Raw genomic sequence first — 14,306 nt, forward strand, 5'->3', positions numbered from 1 at the left:
CGGGTCACTCGACCCGGCGATCCAACCCTCTCCCCTTTTACACCAGGGAGCTGCCCGGGTTAACCCTGCAATAACCCAGGTTTTAGCTCCAGTGTAAAAGGGGTATAATAGAATGGGTCATGTTGGAGGGTAGGTAATTGTACATCACAAAATTAATGCAGTAGAAAACTAATTTTTAGCCATGCTTTACCTTTAAAATGATTGTGGGATTTCTCATGTCTGGCAGAAGTTACCCTTATCTGCCACAGGTAGAGTGAATCTTGTGAAAATTAGAGATGTGCGGTTCAATTCTCCAGAAATCCAAATCCACCCGAATTTCGAGAATCTGGGTAAAACCGAGTTGCGGTTCTGATCCTTTTGCGGTTCGAAATTCAGATTTTAAATCCGAATTTCGGGTTTGGATTGCATAAATTACATGATTTTAGCTGTTTTTAAAACTTTTTATTTAAAAAATCCAGAACCAAAACCAAAACACTTGAGGGTTGTTTTGCAAAACCAAATCCAGATCCAAAACCTTGAATGAGATACAGATCCAAAACCAAAACACGGGGGTAGGCGCACATCCCTAGTGAAAATTAATTACTTTCTGTACTAAAGTACTATCGAATTTACCTTCCACTATCACTTTTTTTTTTCTATAGCGTTATAATAATACTATGTTTTCTTAGTTAATTAATTATGGCTTTCTTATGAAGTATATACAGTGGGTCAGCTTTATCAGAATGCCCAACGTAGTACTGGCTTTGGTATTCCTCAGTCTGTTTTATAGGAGTTTGCAGCTGTGCCATGCTCTTTGGGCATGATTGGGAGTGGTGTGCAAACCCAACGGTTTCTGTACAACTCCGATGGTGGCTGATTGGCGCATGCGCAGGAACTGTACTGCACATGTGCAGATCGGTGTCTGCGACAACAGTCGCAGTGCCCCGTAAGCCGCAGCATGCTCATTTGAGGGTGGGAAGTGGTGGCGACCAGGAGCATGTTGGAATACTAGGGCGTGTCGACCTCCATTTCCGAGGCATGCAGAGGCCAATGTCTGTGTCTTCACTGGCCCCGGATGTGCGAATTTCACCGCCATTCAGAGTGACCTGACGATTACTCAGATGGCCGATGTTCACGCAAGTGATCTGATGGTTGCGTCTTCGGAAGCAGCATCGGATCACAGAAGACGGTAGGAGGCTTCTATTTACAAAAGACTCCTCTTGTGGCATTGGCGTATTATTGCACAGTCGCTGCATACAAAGTCGCAGCGGATGTGCAATAGCGTCCATCTCTGAATCAGGCCCTAAGTGCACAGTAGGGGAGAGATGTCCCCATTGAATCAGAATCGCCTGTATGTACATTACTGCGGACCCATCCCTCCAGGAAACATATCTCTGTTATTTACTCCTCTCTATCTCTCCATTTTGGTGAAGGGGCCTTGCAGTCTTTGGGGCATTAGTCGGAGCTTGATCTGGGGTCATTGTCAGATGAGGATTTGGACTTTCTGCTTCAATCTCCTTGTACGGCTACTGCACATGCCAGATTCCAGCAGATTCTGGTTTCTGGCATCTGCTATGGTCTTGTTCCATGATTGCTAAATTGTTTTCTGGTCATAAGATGTGTGGCGACTAATATTCCCTGACTGGATCCTAAAGTGTGCCTATTTGGTTTGGGACCACCAAGGGGCTGCTGAGAAATGACAGCAGTGACTGCAGATAATCACTTATGAAATGTGTGGATTGAGATCAGTCATTGCTGCCGTTGCTCAGCAGCCCCTTGGTGGGCCTCCACTGCTTCTTTCTCCCTCCTTGGAGCCCCTCTGACAGCTGGCACCTGAGGCCAATGCTTCCATTGCTTCCAGTAGTTATGCCACTGCTACTACTATTTCTGCCTAGATTGGCCTGGTGAATACTACTACAGCTCATGAGCATTTTATGTATAGAAAAGTTAAGTGTCCTCTGAAATTTGATAACATTTGGTCAATTTGTCAATACTTCAGGTATACCGTGGATCTGGAGCCCTTCCTCAGCTATTAGTTTCTTTGCTGTCCCGTGGGAGTTGCCAATGTTATGCTGTAATCTGTTCTTACCTACTATTAATATTATTATGTGGATATTTGATTTATGTTTGGTTTCTGTCATTACTGTTCACTATACTATTCTGAGAGTTTGTCTCTGCAAACTCTTATACGTATTATTATTATTATTACATTTTATTTATAGGGCGCCACATGTGGTCTGCAGCGCCGTTCATACAGGTATCTCAGGATATGATGTTGTAGATGTACATGTTTTTCTTTGTTCTCTTTTTTGTTTTCTGTGGGCTTTAAAAATATTTTATAAAAATACTTCATATAAAAAAATTATTGAGGGATTAAAAATTGCTACTATCCCCACACGCTCATTTCTGGTGGTTTACAATTGGCTAATTCATGAAGTGCCTGAAATTGTCCCCTGCCACAGATGTCACACACGCACATTTTTGCAACAAACAGCAATTTGTCATGTAGCACGCACCTTGCTGGGCCCAGTGGACTTGTCGGCTGGTTCCTCCCAAGCCTCCTCTTCGCACTGGGGAAGAGACTAAGACCATGACATTGTGACCTCACTATGTCTCGTTCCCAGACACCAGCAAGAGTAGGAGGAAATCTGACCTGTAGCCCACTACCTGGTGTCCTCAAAATACACTTTACCCTGTGCTTAACATTATGCTCCAAATAAGCACACATGCCGGACAGAGACCTTTATATGCCTCAGAGCCCCCTCATGTCCATTTACATGCCTTAGAGTCATGCCTCTTTAAATGGCCAAGCTCTCATACACCTTTTATATGCATCACAGCTCCCTCATATCCCTTCATATGCCTCAGAACCCCTTATGCCTCTTACATGCCAGAGCCTCCCACATGACCTTTTTTATGCCTCAGAGTCCCTGATACACTTTATATGGAACAGAGTCCCCTCATATGGATCAGAGTCCCCTCATGTTCCTGTAGATGCTTTTGAGCCCACTTTATGGCAAAGCTCCTTCATGCCCCTATATATGCCAGAACCACTTCATATCCTTATATTCCAGTCAAGAGCCCCCTCATGTATTTATATGCCAGCCCCCTCAAATCATGCCTTTTGCCCTCTCGATATGCCTGTAAAGTGATAGTTAGGAGCTGATTGGTTGGTGCTATTTATCTCCAATTTTATCTCTCTCCAAGATTTATTAAATCTCCCCCTTTGTATTTACAGACATTAATATCAACCTTCCTTCTGATTTCTGGACTGTCCAGAGCAGGGCCGGATTAAGCTCTGTGGGGGCCCCTGGGCAACAAACATGTGGGGGCCCCTATCAATAAAGGTTATATATATATATATATATATATATATAGATAGATATACATATATACACACATATAGTACCCCTTCTGCAATGCCCCCAATAGTTGTGTCTCTTATTCAATGCACCCTGTAGTTGTGCCACTTGTCCGATGCTCCCAGTAGTTCTGCCCCCTGCAATGCCCGCTGTAGTCGTGCACCCTAAAGTAGTGCCCCCAATATTAACTCCCCCTCCACGCCCACACACCTGTGAAAAACTTACCTGTCAGGGGTCCCGCCGTCGCGGCTGCCGCTGCCTGCTGGATCTAACTAGATTCAGTAAAGGTGCACAGGCTCCTCTCATCGCGTGGGTGCCCTCATGACGTCACCTACGCAATTAATCACTGGGAACGCTGGCCTCTGAAGCGATCAGAGGCCAGCGTTCCCAGTTAGTTGGTCACGATCTACATGCAGGAGCTCCGCAAGCTTCTAGTAGATCGCGACCAACCTTAGCCGGACCTGACCTGAGGCATGTGGCCAGGGGTCGGGGACAGTGTGTGGGGGCCCCCTATGTGTGGGGGCCCCTGGACGACCGCCCCTGTCACCCTGCCTTTAATCCGGCCCTGGTCCAGAGGAATCCCAGACTGGTAGCAAGCATTGGTTCCCCAGGGGCCACGTAGTGGTGCACCTGTTGTAGTGATAAAACCCGACTGGATCTGTTCAATTTGGGCACCCGTATGTGTGGGCAAACTGGACATAGGACTGGTCCCTTAAAGCACCAGCCAACCATCAAGAGTGGCCGGTGTGGGTCTTGTTTTACCAACTGTCACCCTTTGCCAATAGCACAGCAATAAAGATCTATTTGATTCTTACATAACATGAACAAGCCTCAAGATTATTTAAATAAAACGTTAATGAATTATTAATTGCCCCCTTGTGAAAATGTTGGCATTTAATTAGCAACTGTATGATATACGAGCTTTCACTTCTATAGCATCATGGTACTTGACTGATGGCTGCTATGCTTGGCAACAGTACAACTCTACCACTTTCCATAAAGTGAATTTCCTGCTGATTTATGTATAATCTGTCAATGGCAGATCTCCCAGCTATGGGAATACTGTAATTTGAGTTATACAGCATTTCTTTTTTAAAATATGATTTGTCTATCATGACTTAAGGCTGCTGTAGTCTTCAGGAAGGGGAAGGGTGAGGGGGGTTCCATGCTGTTCTCACATTAGCAAAATAAAGTTATGTTCGCTTGAAGTCTTCCTAAAGAAGAGCGGTCATGGTGGATTGTGCTTTATTTTCTCCGAAATGCTCTCAACAGTCACAGAAATGTGTCCGGTAGTAAGTGTGTCAGCGGTTTCACAGCCCGCAGAATTAATTATTGTAAAAAGCAGAGATCTGTTCTAGAAATCCATCTACATAATGGTTTCCAATAAAAAGCTTTGAATTAATATCCCAAATTATACTGGGTTTAGTTACAGTCGTCATCTGCGCTGCTAGATTTGGACAGCAGGCCCCTTTACTTAAGCCTCTTTTGATACTACTAACCCAGGATGCAGCCATATTTTAAACAGATTTAATTTCCAATAAGGTATATGGAAAAATAATATTTCAGTAACACAAATATAAAAATATGTGGGAAGAGACATGAAGCACTGCCGATGAAAAAGATGATTATATTGCTGCCATGAACACCGATGCTCAGATTAAGGATGGCCATTGATCATCAATGGTTAACAACCATAGATACAGTAGTTTGACACCGATGGTCGATGGTTTTGCCATCGATGGTGGAGATCTGATGGTTCTCCCGCATTGATTATTGTGAGGCAGCAATGTCTTTTTTTTTTTTTTCTACTCAGCGCAGGGGTTACAGTGCTTAGCCCTTCCCCCCCCCCCCAATGCACCACTAAGCCCAGCCCCATTCCCTGATTGGCCCACCGCCTGCAGTTTACCACAGCAGGGATGTCCTTCGATGGGAGCAAACAATGGCACCATCGTTGGTGACCATCGATGGGTAACTCGCTATCTCAGATATTAGGTACAGTTCTCAGATAGGATTTGGATGCACAGTAGTTGAAATATAAAGGGTGTTTCTGGATGGTGACTGGGAGGTAAAGGCGCACTGAGATGTTGCATCTTATGAGAGTGTCATAGGGCTGGTGCAAGTTTCGATGTTGCTACTGATGGTGCGTCTGATGGTGCAGTATTTCAACATCTACGAATGTTGGCAATGGGCATCTTTGTAGCAGCATTAGCATTAAAAATGCAGCCGTAACTGCGGCAAAAGATGCAGCCTCAGCCTCATCCGTGACACACTATGAACATCCCAGTTACTTATCCAGCTTCTGTACTTTAATCAGCTTCACTGTACTATACTGCGCTGGAAACACTCTGTGCTGTCTTCACTCTATATATGTATGTGCTTAAGATGGTGTCTATGCTGCACTGGGAGTCTCTAGTAGCTTATATGTCTGGGTCCGTGGGTGCCTAGCTTCCTTGGCCCATAAACTTTTGGAAATTATGTTTGTGAAGGGGGATGTAGCTACCAGACCGGCGGACGGCATGCCGCTGGTCTGAATCCTGACAGAGGAAGCCCGACACTGGACTTTAGATAGGCGTCGGTATTTTGACACCTATCTTAATCCTGACACCGGAATACAGACACCAGCCTGAATAAGGTAAGACAGGGGGCATCTTAGCTGTTAGAAGCGGGGGGGGGGGGGGGAGAGTTAGGTTTATGTAGCATAGTGGGAATATAGGCCCTGATTCAGAGCCGGACGCTCTGACCAGAGCGCTCGCTCTGAATCAGGGCCCACCTCCATAATGGAGCATCCTCCTGGACGCTAGTATAGCTGTGGGTCACCACCCACAGCCTATACGAGCGTGCAGGTTGATGGTCGCGATGGTCTTGACCATCGCGACCATCGCCACTGCGATCCGGAGCCTGCGGTTGAGTTTCTCACCCACAAGGCCCGGAGTGATTTTGGCTCTATCAGAGCCAAAATCACTCCCACTGACATCACTAGTGATGTCAGTGGGGCCGGCTTCTGACGGTAGGCGTTCCCTTGGGAACGCCCCCGTCTGGGAGGCACGCCCACCAAAGGGGGCGTGTTGTAAATCAACATCGACAGCACGCCCCCTTTGATCAGACACAACGAGCAAAGGAAAGTCCTTTGCCCGTCGTGTCTCGCGCATGCGCACGACGGAGCTCCCTCCGTCGTGCGCATGCGCAGTGCACACCATCAACCCACTTGCGAGCGGACAGCCGCTCGCGAGTGGGTCTGAATCAGGCCCATAGTTAGGTTTTGCGGGGGAGATTAGGGTTAGACACCACAAGTTGTGGGGGCGTTAGGGTTAGGCACGAAGGGGACAGACTTAGGTTTAGGCACTAACGGGGGGTTTAGGGTAAGAGGGTGGGGAGGGTTAGGGTTAGGCTACAAGAAGAGAGGGTTAGGGGGAGAAGGGGAGAGGGTAAGTATACTTACCCGATCCCTGTCGGGATACCAACCATCGGGATGCCGCTGTCGGTATTTTGACAGGAGGCATCCTGGCAGCCGGCATTACTTACCGATTCTATGTGCAAGTGTTGATATTGCAGAGTTATATAGGTACACACTAGCAGATGATTTAAACTATGAACAACCCAATTACCAGTGATGTTGACTTCTTGACAGACATTAGGTAAAAAAAAAAAAAAAGCGCCGCAGATTTTGTCCAGTATCATTCTGTATGTTATGTAGCCGTACTCACTGTTACATGCACACTGGTAATGGTGCGGAGCGGGGTTCTATACAGCTCACCCAGGGCTGGATTAACAATGGAGTGGTTGGAGTTCCAGCTCCAGGCCCTCCCATGAAAATAGGCCCACACCACCATGGAGGATCCGCCAGAGACAGGAAAAAAATGTTTTCCTGTCACCACCACCGGCGTTCGAGGGTTCAGCACCTTCCCATTCAAACAACCACCTCCACACCTCCTCCCCCGAGAACCACTCAGTCTTCTCCGAGCTACGTAGTGTGTCTCAGTCTCTGTGCATTGTGACGTCATGCCGCGTGATGTCCATAGGTGCCACCACGCAGGGCTCTACACGGGTGGCTGCCGCCATTTACCTAATGATGGACTGCGGAGGAATCACCACTGACTGGATCTTCCTGGCTGGAGCGATGTTTGTGGCAGCACTGCCAGCAGCTCCTGACTTGACTGTCCTGTCAGTGGGGAGAAGACCTGTGGAAGATGCAAGTCTGGTGGACCATGGAGGAGCCAAGGCAGAGGGACAGAGAAGAGAGGAAGGTAACTACAGGGAACGGAGAGAACAGAAAACTTAACATATGAAGAGGAGAGGGGAGGAGCAAAGTAATGGATATGGGGGGGGAATAATAGATGCAGAGGGGGGGAAATATAATGGACCCAGGGGGGACGGATGGGACATAATAATGAATACAGAGTGAGGGACATAATAATGAACACAGAACTGGGAGGTACATAATAAATTATGGGGGTGCATAATAATGGACACGGGTTATAAGAATGGACATAGAGAGGGGGAACATAATAATTGACACAAAGGAAGGCATAATAATGGACACAGAGGGGGGGTGAATGGGACATAATAATGAACATGGGGGGATATAATAAATGGGCATAGAGGGGGAGGATATAATAATGGACATGGGGGGACATAATAATGGACACAGAGCTATTTATGTTTCTGTTATGTTGTCAGGGCATGATGGTAAATAAGGTGTATTTGTGCATCTGTTAGGTGGTCAGGGCATGATGTGAGTGAGGGGTATATCAGTGTGTCATTTACAGGGTCGGAGTGGTGGTGAAAGAATATAGAGATGGTGAAATATGGGGCAGTGAGCGATTGTGAATGTCAGGTATTTCAGTGTTTGAGGGATGTTCTGTATGAGTAGTAGTGTGTAAAGGTGCCCACACACATAGCGACTTGTTTCCAATCAGCCGATGTACACGATTTCCCCTGAACTCTCCCCAGGCAGTCGTGGTCACAATTTGGAGTTAAAAATGTCCAATCTGACTTAAGATCTATCTTGCAGCCAGTGCATTGTATCCCAGATTGGCTAATCTGCCCTACAGCACGGCAGATCTGAAGATGCGAGGTACGACGAGCGGGGATGCGCATCGGCATCGTGATCAAGAGTAGAAACTCACGATTTGGCCTTTTTTTACATGATCTGTCGTCATGATTCTTCGAAATCGGCCAAATTGGATGAAAAGTCGGTATGTGTGTGGGCACCTTAAGAGGTTCTGTATAACGCATTGATTGATGGTCGACAAGCATTTTATTGGGTGGTGGGCAAGGTAGTGTAGCAGTGGCAGCAATACTTACACCTGTGCCTGCACAAAGGTGGTGAGATATGTGCCTTATCACCATAGGTGACTACTATCGGCCTACCAATATATGTGTGTGGGGAGCAAATATACATGCGAGCAGGGGATGGTCATTGAATTGGTTGAAGGTAGGCTCTACCTATGCCCATCAGTACTGGTCACCCCACCCCCAACACACATATCATTAGACACACCCCTGTGACACTGGTCACACCGTGTTGGCAGCCCACAACAGGCCCTTCATGAATTTCAGCTCCAGGCCCATCTGGACCTTAATATGGCACTGAGCTCACCAGCTGGTGAGTGTATGCTGCAGTTCGGTAGTGGAGCAGGATGCTGGAGCAGCTTTATATGCATGTAATAGCTGGGTCTCTCATGAGCTAGACTTCTGTCTCCCACCATGTCACTCCGCAGAGCAAAAGACAATAAGGCCCCTACACATGCTCAGTAGTGACGTCAGCAGCCATCTTGGAAAAGGGCTTGAAGCCTCCCTGGAGGGACAGGAAGACTGAAGTCTGCACAGTAGAGCACTCCTATTTCAACAGTAGGTACATGCATGTAAAAGGGTCTTGGCCTTGCAGTAAAAGGCCTTGGCCTCATGCAATATGAACGCAATTACCCTGGAGGAGTGCCCAGTGCTTCCTGAACTGCTGAGCTCTCCCCAGTCTCTCACTCCCACTCTCTCTCTCTCTCCCCTCTCATTTTTGGCATTCATTCAATGCTGGTTAGCAGCAGGTAAGAGAGAGACTTCCCAACCTATCCCCCCATTGGAACACTGTGAGTCGCAGGTGGGATGGTGCCCAAAAAGCGGGACTGTCCTACCAAAATCATGACTATTGGGAGGTCTGCAATGTTTATGCGCACAAGAAGGCCGATTTGTCCTCCAAATGCACCTATACACCCCTTTTATGGTCTTTAATTGGCAAAGAAAAACTAACCTGCATTTAGCTTTGCAGGTGTTAATATTGCAGAGTTAATTAGGCACACACCAGCGGGTAAAGGCCCCCATACATCAGAGAGTGATTGCAGCAATCGTGCAATTTGCAATCGATTGTGTATAAAAATCTTTCCCTTTTTCAATCGATTGCAGATTGCAGGATTGACACAATCGATTGAAAAAGGGAATTTTTTTTATACACAATCGATTGTAAATTGCACGATTGTTGCAATCAATCTCTGATGTATGGGGGCCTTAACTCAAACTATGATCAGCCCAATTACCTATCCAGCTACTTTGCAGATAGACCCGAGGAAGTACATTGGTGTAAAAAGTGAAACAACACTTCAAATCCAACTTCTGACTATTTAGATCCTTCCTCTTAATTAATTTATTTTAAACCATCCTTACCTATTTTAATTAACTCCTCTCTGTAAGAAGCCTGGAGAGGAGATGCAACTGACAGGTTCGATATTAATGGCAGGGGGTGGGGCCACGATGACGCGATTCAGCGCAAATCGCGTCACCGGCCCCCTACTGCCGGGGATTTACACTATAACGGGGAAGCTTGCCTGCCTTTCCGGGGGGCTGGGAGCGGCACCTGATTTTCGGGAGGCTCCCAGCCGAATCGGGAGGGTAGACAAGTATGTTTGAAGGTAGAGACTCCTTCAACCTGAATTAGCAGCCTTCCCACCCGGATGGATTAGCCATCTTGTTTAGGGAATGAAGCCTTCCTAACAGTGGCGGATTTTACCTAGGGGCTGCAGCCCCCCAGTAAAAATCCACCACTGATTCAAGCATTTCAGCTAAGGTAGCAGTCACAGTAATAGTGATTGCGGTTGCAGCAATCGCACCCCTTCCCCGATCCGGTCCTGTGCTATCCCTCTCTCTCCCGTTCACTGTCCTGTGCAGGGCAGTCACAGCAGGGAGCAGGAGATAAGGCTGGTGCACACTAGACGATGTCTAGTGTGTACTGACCTCAGTAGCGATGCATCCCGGTGGGGTGCCGTCATCAGCAAGTGCATATACTCTTGCCAATGCTGGGAGCGACAGTGCGAGAGCGGGGGCCGAATGCAACATGGCCCCCACTAATGATGTTGCCCGTGGGACCTGCATGCACACGGGAGCGTGCATCGTCAGTGACATTAAGGGTACACACTAGACGATGTTGCCAACATGTCATCCAATCTGACCGGATCGGACTACATATTGTCTAGTGTGTATCCGGCAATAGTCTCTCTGTGCAGACTTGCCCTTTGAGGAGGAGTTTGCTGGGTAGTGACTTCCTATTGGAAGCTGTTACTGATAATCTTATACAGTGACAGGGCTGGTAGGCAGGGGTGCCGAGAGGGGGGGAGCGGGTAAAAATTACCCGAGCCCGGGCTTGCTGCAGGAGCCCGGCGGGGACCCGGGTGCGGCACCGATACCCCTCCCTCTTAAGTTACAGCAGCCCAGCACACGCTGCTGTGTGCTGGGCTGCACTGGGAGACTGCTTGTGGCTGCTAAAGCAGCAGCTGGAGCAGTCTCCCATACCTATGGGGGGAGTGATCATGCTGATCGTGCCCCCCATTTGGCCGTGCGCCGGGCTGAGGGGCACACACCACCCCCTCCCAAGCGTGCAGCACCACTTTGCACTGCACCACATTTTTTTACGGTTTTTCTAAGGAGGCATGGCCAAGCCTCCCGCGATTAGGTCACGCCCCTTGTCACCTGGGCCCGGTGCGGCTTTCATTGGCCCTGCTGCCAGGCTTAGGTAGATAAAATCCTCCCTAGGGCTGCCAGTCCAAGTGCTATTAGCAGCAACAGCTTCTAGCAGGGAGCCATTCTGTGCTGAATCGCTGGCCATAACCTGCTTCTAAGGGCTGCAGTCTGTGCATCCCTCAAAGCTGTTTTACCACAGATGCGCGTGTGCAAACATTCAGTGACTCTGTTTCAGCTGAAAGGTATGCAGTGCACCAAAAAAGTGCTTGAAAACTTCTATCATCTACAAATCATCTGTTTTGTATTCTTTGTTAAAGTGGCTTAACAAAGAATAAAAGACAGATGATTTGCAGATGATAGAATTTAAAAAACACTTCTTTGGTGCTCTGCATACTATACTTTTCAGCTGAAAGAGTCACTGAGGGCTGCAGCTCCTTGGTAAATCCACCACCTTCAGTAAAACCCCTAGTTTTCCAAGTGTCATTTCATCCACCAGCGCCAACGGGAACTGCAGCTTAGGCAGCGCCTATGACTGAAAAAGGTAGGAGCCGCCACTGCTTCCTAATGTAGCCAATATGAAGACTGAGCTGTAGCACAGTACTTCCAAAAACTCTGAGATGCTTTACATGTGGTTCTCTTTCTGACCACGCTTCAATTGGTGTTTTGTCTTTCAAGGTAACTCTGGGAGAACGATTTTTCAAACAAACTGCTGTGTACATTACTTCCACCCAAAATTGCTTGTTTAGGCCTGTGTCCTTGAGCATGCATCTGGCTTTCTCCACTAATGTGTGGTTTGCACACTTGCTTACACCGATTTGCTTGGGATGTAGTCAGGATGCCGACAGAATACCGACAGTTGCATTCCGACAGTCAGAATACAGACAGATTGCCTAGGTAAGTATGAGGGTTAGGGGGTTGGATTAGGTTCGGCACTAGGGGGAGTATTAGGGTTAGGCTGCGGGAGGGGAGAATTAGGCTGCGGCATGGGAGCTGTAGGGCTAGGCCGCGGGAGGGGAATGTGAAGCTGCGGAAGTGAAGGGTTAGGTTTAGGCTGCGAGACAGGAGGGTTAGGATTAAGCTGTGGGAGGGTTGCATTAGGGGGAGGGTTAGGTTAGGCACTAGGGGGAATGTTAGGGTTAGGATGCGGGTGGGGAGGGTTAGGCTGTGGGACTGGAGGGTTAGGATTAAGCTGCGGTAGGGGTGGGTTAGAGGGAGGGTTAGGGTAAGGATTATAATACTTACATAAATCTGTCAGGATTCTGACTGACGGGATGCTGCTGTTGGTATTCTGGCCATCAGTGTCTTGGCCATCGGGATCCAGTAGCCAACCCTTTAGCTATAGGGTGTAGGCAATGGTCAACTGCTGCTCAATCCATATTTCTTTATTTAAATATACTCCACTTTTGTCAGATCTCAAGATCTTTAGACTTTTGATCAGTGTTATTTTCAACTGGTCTTTTGTAGTCTGTAATTTTTTTAACCACTTCAAATTTCTCTTTAATGAAATATATGTATCTCATTCTTGTGCAGTCATCAATAAATGTTATGAAGTAGTATCCACTTATTGACTTGACTGCCATCAGACCACACACATCTCTATGCACTAATTGTAGCGGTGCTTCAGCTCTGCTTGCTGACTTTGGAAATGGTTGACAGCTTTGCTTCCCTATTATACAGCTTTCACATATGGGTTTCTCTGTATCAGTAACGGATATTCCTGTAACCATCCCGTCCACTAATTTTTGGATACTGTCATATCCAAGGTGACCACATCATCTGTGCCAGAGTTCCATAGACTGTGACTCAGTCCTCATCATCACATAACACTGCTGTGTGCCAAGTACATATAATTAATGGCAGCAGGTACCTGATGCTATGACAGTCCCTCTTATGTTCTGTATAATGTACTTTCCTCTTACGAAATTAACTCTGTGACCTCTTTGCTGTAGGACACCGATGAGATTTGTTTCTTTCTCTGGTACATAAAGCACATTGGATTTCTGTGACTTTAGTTTTAGTCCCTATTCAAGTGAGTAGTGACTGTTCCAACTTTCCAATTAATTTGACTGTTATAGGATCACACGTGGCTAATATAGGGAGCCACTCTTCATTCCAGCTGAAATGCCCGGTAGCCCCTGAGTCAATATACTAGCATTCTTTTCTACGGCTGTCTGACACTCAGAAGTGACTCATCTTTGCTGTTGCACTTCTTATTCTACATAGCATTCACATTCTGCTTACATTCAAATGCTTTGTGACCTATTTTGTGATATATACAGTGTATATGACACTTGTACTTAAATTTGCTGAGCTTTTGAGTCTTACTGTGTAATGCAATATTCTCAGCATTTAATTCAACTGGCGCACCTTCCTGAAACTGTAGCAGTTTTGCGCTAATAATGTCTGTAGTTAACTTGGCTGTGTTTGCTTCCAACGCAACAACTAGTAAGTCAAACTCTGGAGTGAAATTTTTCAGCTTCACAATGGTGATCTCCTCATCATCGTCTTGGACTCCTACAGACATTAACTGCTGTGATATGGACATCATTCTTTCAATGTAATCACTCATACTGATGTATTCACATAGCTTGGTATTATATAATACACACCTCAGATAAATTCTTCTGATTAGACCACCATATTCATATGCTTTCTGCAGTGCTGTCCACATGTGTTTTGCCAATTCTTTGCCATGTATGATAGAATACACGTGTTACTCTGCACTTAAGCCAATTGTACCCATGGCTCTTTACATCATCTGGGCTTGGACTGTCACCAGGACCAACTGTACCATTCCATAATCTTTCATGCTTTAGTTGCATTTCCATTGCAGACATTCATTTAGTATAATTCTCTGCAGCCTTCAGTTTGATAAACCCCGAAATGGGTGTAGCTCCTGTATATACTGTATACTTTTCATTGACCTGATTAAGCAACTTAAGTGCTTTGTTACACGCTGTCCTGGAAACACTCTGTGCTGTCTTTACTCTGCGTTTGGAATAACTGTGCTGTCTTCCCAAT

This window comes from Taudactylus pleione, unplaced genomic scaffold (assembly GCF_031769625.1).
Source record: "Taudactylus pleione unplaced genomic scaffold, aTauple2 ptg000502l, whole genome shotgun sequence".
Taxonomy (NCBI): domain Eukaryota; kingdom Metazoa; phylum Chordata; class Amphibia; order Anura; family Myobatrachidae; genus Taudactylus; species Taudactylus pleione.